Here is a 9,270-nt window from a genome sequence, read left to right as displayed (position 1 = left end):
CTAACTGCATGGCCATTTCTTTTTTGGGGGCTTTTTATCCACTCCAGTAAAAAGGGCCCTGGAGAGCATCAAAAACAGCCACCGCTTCTAGTGCAGGGCCCCTTTTATTGCAGCTTGGTAAAAGGGCCCCTAAGAAAGCTATGTAATGAGGAAATAGAGGAGAATTCGTACATTTTTTAGAATACAAGACTACCACCTGTTGGTTCAAACTTTGCTGTTATCTCAGCTTGGTTATTGCAATGGCTGTTTATTTAGATTGCCCAAAAGCAATCATAAAAAAACATAGTAACATAGTAGATGACGGCAGAGAAAGACCTGCACGGTCCATCCAGTCTGCCCAACAAGATAAACTCATAAGTGCTACTTTATGTGTATACCTGACCTTGATTTGTATCTGCCATTTTCAGGGCTCAGACCGTACAAGTCTGCCCAGCACTAGCCCCACCTCCCAGCCACTAGCCCCACCTCCCACCACCGGCTCTGCCACCCAATCTCCGCCAAACTTCTGAGGATCCATTCCTTCTGAACAGGATTCCTTTATGTTTATCCCATGCATTTTTGAATACCGTTTTCATCTCCACCACCTCCCGCAGGAGGGCATTCCAAGTATCCACCGTGAAAAATACTTCCTGATATTTTTCTTCAGTCTGCCCCCCTTCAATCTCATTTCATGTCCTCTAGTTCTACCGCCTTCCCATCTACAGAAAAGGTTAGTTTGCTGATTAATACCTTTCAAATATTTGAACGTCTGTATCATATCACCCATTTCTCCTTTCCTCCAGGGTATACATGTTCAGGTCAACAAGTCTCTCCTCATACGTCTTGTAATGCAAAATCCATACCATTCTTGTAGCTTTTCTTTGCACCGCTTCAATTCTTTTTACATCCTTAGCAAGATACGGCCTCCAAAACTGAACACAATACTCCAGGTGGGGCCTCACCAACGACTTATACAGGGGCATTAAAACCTCTTTTCTTCTGCTGGTCACACCTCTCTCTATACAGCCTAGCAAGATTACAGACTATTCAAAACACTGCTATACATTTGATTTTCTCTATCTAGGACAGATAGAATTACTCCATATCTAATTTGCCTCCATTGGTTGTCAATTAAAAGTAGAATCTTATTTAAATTCTATATTTTTTTTATTTAAGATTTTAAATGGTAATGCACCATAAGTATCCTTCGGTTCTTATTTCTTATTTTTCTAGAGCTCGAATATTAAGAACACAGTTGTCACTTAATTCCACCTGGGAGTTCCGAGGACCTAAACTCTGGAAAACCTTGCTGGTCAATATAAGTCAAATTAAAGATTATTATAACTTCAGAGATGGGGATTCCTCCTTCCCTCTCAGCACCCCCTCAAATCCTCCTTCAACCTCACCTAGCCCCAATCGTACCAGAATAATGAGACTATAGAGTACACCTGTGTGGGGTAACAAGGGCTGCAGCTTCTTTATTGGCAATAACTTAAATGTAAAACCAAATTACAGAAATTAACCCCGAGCTACATTAAAAATGTTTAAGAATCCACATTTCCTCCATTACCACTCGCCCTCTCAGCAAAGTGGCATGAAATTACCATAGCCTCATCTCAGCTGAACAAGGACCTATAAATGCCAGCATATATCTCTGTGCCTAATTTAAGCCAGGTCACCTGACCCATTAGTAAAAAAAAATGGCTCATCCCCTATGAGCCTGAGACCCTATAGCTTAGGTCACTGCCCACTGCGACAAAGGCCTCTCATTCTACAGTCTCAAGCCCCCTAGACCTCTGATTACCAAAGGGGGGAGGGTGGGAAAGCCACCTTCGAGGAGCAGAAAAAGCCCTGTTCCTCAGAAGCCATGCCCTTAAATAACCTTTCTAACTCTCCTGCCCCATCTAGTACCTTCCCTTGCCCCCTCCAATCAGCTCTTCTCTCAGCCTAGCTTACCCTTAAACTACCCAATGAGCCAAGCTGTCATGAACTGCTGCCCCCTGACCTTGCTAGCTCCTGTCCCCCTTCTCACTTATCTTTCCTGCCTTCCCGCCTCTGCATTATCCCCGATATTGCCAGTAAGGAGGGCCCCCATCCTTCACTTAATGGGTGCCCTCCAGACAACTCTCGGGCTAGATAATAACTTCAGAGATGGGGATCCCTCCTTCCCATTCAGCCCCACCCCCCCTTGAATCCTCTTTCAACCTCACCTAGTCCCAATATTACCAGAATAATGAGACTATGTACCTGTCTGGGGTAACCCATTAGTAAAAACACGGTTCATCCCCTATGAACCTGAAACCCTGTAGCTTGGATTACCCTCACAGGGGCCAGCTGGTTCCACCTGCTAGCCCCACCCTCAAACTACCAGAAGCTGTGGCCTTGGACACACCCCCTCCGGCCAAACAGTACCATGTCCTCCATGGACAGTGGACAAACTAAGTGCAGCTTCACACCTACAGATGAAGCTCATCCCGGTCATACAGGTCTACACAATAGGAACATCCCTTCCTCCAACCAATGTAAGACCGATATTCTCACCCGGCTGCCAGCCAACCGCCAATCCACCAGCTGAGCTTCGCCTGGGCACAATCACACAGCCAGAACTCCCCAAGGCATGTCCGGCAATAAGAACCAACCAGACCTCCCCATGGCAGAGACCCAGCCAAGGACCCGTCTCAATATCCCCAGACTGCATCAATCTGGCTGTACCTCATCACAACCACTACAGCTTCTGGCAAAGTGCCAAAGAGAATACACCCAACCAGCAGGTCGCAGATCCCACTGTAGTGTGGGATGGTAGTCACCTACCCCAGCTCAGCCCCGAGGTGCCCTCTGTCAGGATATTTGCAGACCACAATGAGCCAAGCCATCGAGAAGCCTCCTGGCATACATGCCGCCCGATGACCAGCCCCCAAGAAACTCTGGAGTGCCCCATCGCCCAACCTGATGGGATGCCAACCTCATTCAGAAAAAGGACACTAGCAGAGCAACATGCTGGACAGGGTCCACCTTACAGGAACCATAAAACCCCCAAAGGCCACCTGCCATGGCGCTCAATCACCTCTATACCCAAGCCGATCCCCTCTAGGCCTGAAACAGAAGGAACGGGCTCTAACCCATCACTCACACCCTCCCAACAAGCATCCAAAAGCCCTGCACTCACACCATTGCCAAAATGGCAGCTGGTTGAGCCAGACCCATAGCAAACACCCCACAACAATTCCCTTTGAGGGAAGAGGATCCCGACAATGGGCTCCCAACACATTGGAAAGTGAGTTCAGTAAGAACCGACAAACCGAGTCCCACCCTTCACAAACCAAACCATCTCAGGCCGTGCCATGAAAACTTCAAGCATCAGTGCTTAGCAGCATACGCTTAACCAGAGCCCCCCACTGACATGAGGAACCCCAACTGCTGTGCATCAAGTCCTGGCCATACAGACCGCAAAGCGGAAGCCCCATACCACCAACAACCCTGGGTTGAAAATGACAGTGCTGGACCCACCCGATACCAAGACACCCTCACTGTACCCCAAAGGGAATTATCGCACTGAAAACCAACAGCCGAATTCCCCCATTCAACACATTCACCAGAAAAGCCCAGCATGGCATCACACAAAGAAAGCAAAAAACAAATGGGTAATGGTGGAAAAAAAACCCCGAACAGCTGACTGTCCCTTGCCCAACACAGAACTAAGCCCATAACTGGGTTACCTGAACTCACCGCCTGACAGAACAGAGAAAAGCCTGCTGTTTGCCATGTCATTGTCACATTAGACAGAACCCCAAATCCTGCCCAAAATGACAAGCTCAATCTAAAGCCCATCTCCCGCTCTCCCACAGAACCCACTTTATTATTGACCACCTCCACCACCCCTGTAGTGCCACCCCAAAATAGTAGGTCATTGTCCCTCCACTCACACAACAGATCATACAAAAACATCCTCCAGGGGGAAGCCCCTGAAAGTAATGCCCTCCAACAAATCAGAAGCCACCCACTTCTGTGGCTAAGAGCTGCACCCCCGCCACCAGCCGTACCCAAACGGAAGCTATGAGATATTAAATTGAGCAGGTTGTTTCCAAAATTCTTGTTCCACCCAAAGAAGGTCTCTCAAAATCAAATCTTTAAATACTACTACTACTTAACATTTCTAGAGTGCTACTAGAGTTATGCAGCGCTGTACAAGTTAACAAAGAAGGACGGTCCCTGCTCAAAGGAGCTTACAATCTAAAGAACGAAATGTCAAGTTGGGGCAGTCTAGATTTCCTGAGTTGAGGTGTAGTGGTTAGGTGCCGAAGGCGACATTGAAGAGGTGGGCTTTGAGCAATGATTTGAAGATGGGCAGGGAGGGGGCCTGGCGTATGGGCTCAGGGAGTCCGTTCCATGCATGAGGTGAGGCGAGGCACAAAGGGCGGAGCCTGGAGTTGGCAGTGGTGGAGAAGGGTACTGAAGGGAGGGATTTGTCCTGAGAGCGGAGGTTACAGGTAGGAACGTAAGGGGAGATGAGGGTTGAGAGGTAAGAAGGGGCTGCAGATCGAGTGCATTTGTAGGTTAGTAGCAGAAGCTTGAACTGAATGCGGTACCTGATCGGAAGCCAATGAAGTGACTTGAGGAGAGGGGTGATATGAGTGTATCGGTCCAGGAGGAAGATAAGGTGTGCAGCAGAGTTTAAATGTCAAGATTACTGGATGCATAGCTCCTGGAGGGTACCACTGGGATTTAGGAGCAACTACCATCAGGAAGGGAAGGGTGCTCAGAAAAATACTGTAATTTCAAAAGAAAGTGATATATAGCAATTTACATCTCAAATGGGAACAAATTCCAATCCTAAATTAACAACTTTTTCTTGCTGAGACGTAAGAGGTAAATCTGAAATGTTAATCACTGCCGATATTGACCTTGTTGCCAACGTGTCTTTGGTCTGCACTGGTAGCATCGGGAAAAACTACTCTCCAGCCTCCTTGATTTCTGCCCCTGCTGGATGGTTTGTGTAAGAGTAAAAAATCCCCCCCCCCCCCCCCGATTCTGTTGCCAAAATCAATGACCTTCACCATCATCACTACTAGATCCAGAATCCATAGAGGAATCATCGTAGGGCTGAGATTGTAGTTGGCCATCAGGGTTACTCCGATACATCTAGGAGTAAACTCTCCACTGTTGATAATCCTTTTCACCTTGTTTGTATTTTTGAATTTTGCCCTGTCTCAAAGTCTGTTTACCAAATTCATCCGCAGCACACTTTTTCTGTAACTGAGTCTTAACATTCTGAATAGATGCTTGTATTTCCCACTTAACCTCAGTTGTCACAATCAATAACATAAGGTCCATGCTGCATTTACTAAGTATGGCATTCCATTTCTGGAGAAATTGAGCATTAGATCAAAATATCTTAGGTTCTTCATAAAATAGGTGGTGGTGGGGGGGTGGGGATCAGCCTCATTTTTACATACTGAGCTAACGTGTTCCCATGTAGCTCAGCACGAGTTGCCTTCGTACATAAATTCAAAAATTCACTCCAAGAATCCTGTTCTCGCAAAGGACCAGTGGCTTCCAACATAATAACATAGTAGATGACGGCAGAGAAAGACCTGTACGGTCCATCCAGTCTGCCCACGAGATAAACTAATATATGCTACTTTATGTGTATACCTGACCTTGATTTGTATCTGCCATTTTCAGGGCACAGACAATAGAAGTCTGCCCAGCACTAGCCCTGCCTCCCAACCACTAGCCCCGCCTCCCACCACCGGCTCTGCCACCCAATCTCTGCTAAGCTTCTCAGGATCCATTCTTTCTGAACAGGATTCCTTTATGTTTAGGATTGGATATTGCTGGACGTTGCAATATCCAAGACATCTGGTCTTCAGAATATCCACCCCAACATCCACTTTGATGTGCAATGATGTCTACAAATATATCACTTTCAGTACATAAATATATGGTAAATTATGTAACTTTAGCACTCCAAGAAATTACTCAAAATGAAAGCAAAATTAAATCACTGGAGGTGTAACTACAACTGGATCTAATATATTTCTGTCTCTGCTTTACTCTTCTGAGCCGTGGGTGGCACCGCTGTGTTTTAAAAATGGCTGTGAGGCTTCTGGCGGCAGTCTCGCAAGACTGCTACTGGAAGTCTCAGCAGCTATTTTTTAAAACACTGCAGCGCAGAAGAGCAGAGACAGAGCAGCGGCAGCGGGCAGCAAAGAGTAGGATTCTTTCCTGCCCCCGCAGCCGCAGAGGCCACTACACCACAAGGTTGGGCGTGTGGGCCCTTCAAGGTAGGTCTGTAATGTGTGGGGCTTGTGGGAGAGAGATGGCAGCGACGGCAGCAACTGCAGCGGTGCAGAGGGGCAGGTTTTGGCACAGTATAAGATAAACCAATGGACTGCATTAGGGGCTTACAGCCCATGTAGTTATGTTTAAGCAAATGAGAGATCTGTATGAAAGAAAATATTATTATTTTGACTTATGAAAACTACTTATCCCTGAAACATGCTCAAAACAGAATCATCCATTTGTACAAAAGAGATGAGGTGAAGGTGTGATTCCATGTGTCCTAATGAGAAGAGAGTTTAATTTTACTTTCAGTCTTTATAACACCAGGCTTCTCAAGGCAGATTATAGCAACAATTAAGATGAACCCATCAGTAAACAGGATATCCTCACTGAAATTTGGCCATCTATTACTGTATCGTATAGAACAGTGTAGAAAAAGGAGCACAAAATACAGCCTTTATTAGCTCTGTTTCCAAGAAAGCACAAAGGCAGACGGTCTGCAAACTCCAAGATGGAAAACAAAAAGAGCAGATCATGTGAAAGGAAAAATGTAATTTATTTCAAACAATATAACAATTCTTATATAAATATATAAAAACAGCCCGACACAGGCCGTGTTTCGCCCAACTGGGCTGCTTCAGGGGCTATACAAGCGTCCTTTGCTACCAAATAAAAGGCGAATTGAGAATGTCCTGTCAATCACGGCACGGTTTACTGGACGCTTGTATAGCCCCTGAAGCAGCCCAGTTGGGCGAAACACGGCCTGTGTCGGGCTGTTTTTATATATTTATATAAGAATTGTTATATCGTTTGAAATAAATTACATTTTTCCTTTCACACGATCTGCTCTTTTAGCTCTGTTTCCACCAGCTACAATCACTTTTAAGCAGTCTTAGTGATATTTAATTGCTAATAATTTGCAGGGCAGGGGGTGCCAGAGACCTTAGCACCGGCTCTGCGCATCCTCAGGGGTTGAACTGTCACAAGCAGTTATTTTTAAAATGGTGAAATGCATGTACAATTTTAATATGGTTTTGTGATTTGGTATGAGTTTGAGTGATGATAGTGTGAGTAAATGCAAAGAGAGGAGGCATTTTCCTTGTTACGGGTTATTAAAGCTTTATATAAAGACTAGGAAAAAGGCCTGTTTCTGACACAAATGAAACAAGCACTAGCAAGGTTTTCCTCGGAGTGTGTATGTTTGAGAGAGTGTGTGTGAGAGTGACTGTGTGAGAGAGACAGAGTGAATATGCGAGTGTGTGTGTGTGACAGAGAGTGAGACTGGGTGTGAGTGTGTCTGTGAGAGAGAGAGTGTGTGTATATGTGAGAATGAGTGTGTGCCAGGGGCCCCCCTCCCTCCCAGTTCCAGGGTCGTCCTCCCCCGTCCTCCCTCCCAGTTCCAGGGTCTCCCTCCCTCCCTCCAAGTTCCAGGGTCATCCCCTTTCCAGGACTCCCATCCCTTCCCTCCGAGTTCCATGCACCCCATTCTCATTTGAGTTCCACACCCCTGTGCCTCGCTCCCTCCCTCACTCCCCTTCGTGTTCCAGGCCCCTCCCCTTCAACTTGCAGGATGACGATCCCTCCCCTTCGACTTGAAGGATGACCCCCCTCCCTCCTCCGACTTCCACACCCCTGCGCCTCCCTCCCTCTCTCTGCCCTCCAAGCACGACCTGTCCTCCGGTAGGCCCTCACCTTCCTTAGTGCTGGCTGTATTTTAAAAATTCTTACCTTGGGGTGCGGCGTCCACAGTGAAGGCAAGCGGCGCTTCAGACTGCCTTCGCATGTGTCTGAGCTCTGCCTCTGGTCCCGCCCTCATTTTCTGTTCCGGAAGGGCGGGACCAGAGGCAGAGGTGACACACATGCGAAGGCAGTCTTAAGCGCCACTCGCCTTCACTGTGGACGCCACACTCCAAGGTAAGATTTTTTAAAATACAGCCAGCACTTAGGAAGGCAAGGGGCTGCCGGAGGACAGGTCGTGCTTGGAGGGCAGAGAGAGGAAGGGAGGGAGGTGCAGGGGCTGGCAACTCTACAGAGTTCCCTCAAGGGCGGGGCGATTACGAACCCTCATGTGGTTGGTCAGTGCTGCTTCTGACAAACCAGTAAGTACGTGATGTCAATTGTGTCTCTGGGCAAGTCACTTAACCCTCCATTGCCCCATGTAAGCCGCATTGAGCCTGCCATGAGTGGGAAAAGCGCGGGGTACAAATGTAACAAAACAAAACAATTCATGAGATGGATACAGAGAGCACGAATGCTTCAAGGCTTCACTTTTACGAAGTCAGCTTCAGAACGTTGGAGGTGCTTTTTATTATATAGGATGTTGCATTTCAATAAAGATTTATAAGGGAATAAGATGGTAGTTACTTCAGAGATGCATATTCATTAAAGATATCCTGAACACCTGACAGGCTGGGAAGGGAGGTGGGTTTATATTAAGATAAGCAAACATTACAACTGGTAAAAGCACTTCCAGAGATGAACTCCAGATGGCAGCAGACACTCTGTATTTACTTTCTCAACTGGTAAAAAGCAAAAAGTGCCATATTAATCGGAGAAAGTAACAAAGCAAAGTAGACTTAATTCCAAGTTCCTGCATCCCCCTTCTCCCTTATACAGTTAGGACATCTTGGGCCTGAAATTAACATGGGTGGGCACAGACAAGTATTAGCTTAATTTGAGTGAGAAAGGAGGTGGGTGGAAGCGTAAAAATGCCGAGTTGTTAATATCATGATTTCTATAATGCATATCAGATGTACACAGCTAGGGTTACCATATGGCTCCAGAAAAAGGAGGACAGATTGAGCCAGTCTGGGTTTTACTTCCATTGCTTTCAATGGAAGCAAAACCCAGACTGGTCAGCACTGTAGAGGTTCCTAATGCTTCCTAAAGTTTACAATTATCGGTAAGATACACTCCAAGAAATAAGAGGCTCTGAATTAAGGCAGCAAATTACTTCAGATAGGGACCACTTAAAAACTACAAGAAATCATGACTATGCCCCAGAAACAA

Source organism: Microcaecilia unicolor, chromosome 2, assembly GCF_901765095.1.
Source record: "Microcaecilia unicolor chromosome 2, aMicUni1.1, whole genome shotgun sequence".
NCBI lineage: Eukaryota > Metazoa > Chordata > Amphibia > Gymnophiona > Siphonopidae > Microcaecilia > Microcaecilia unicolor.
Note: the sequence above shows the minus strand (reverse complement) of the source record.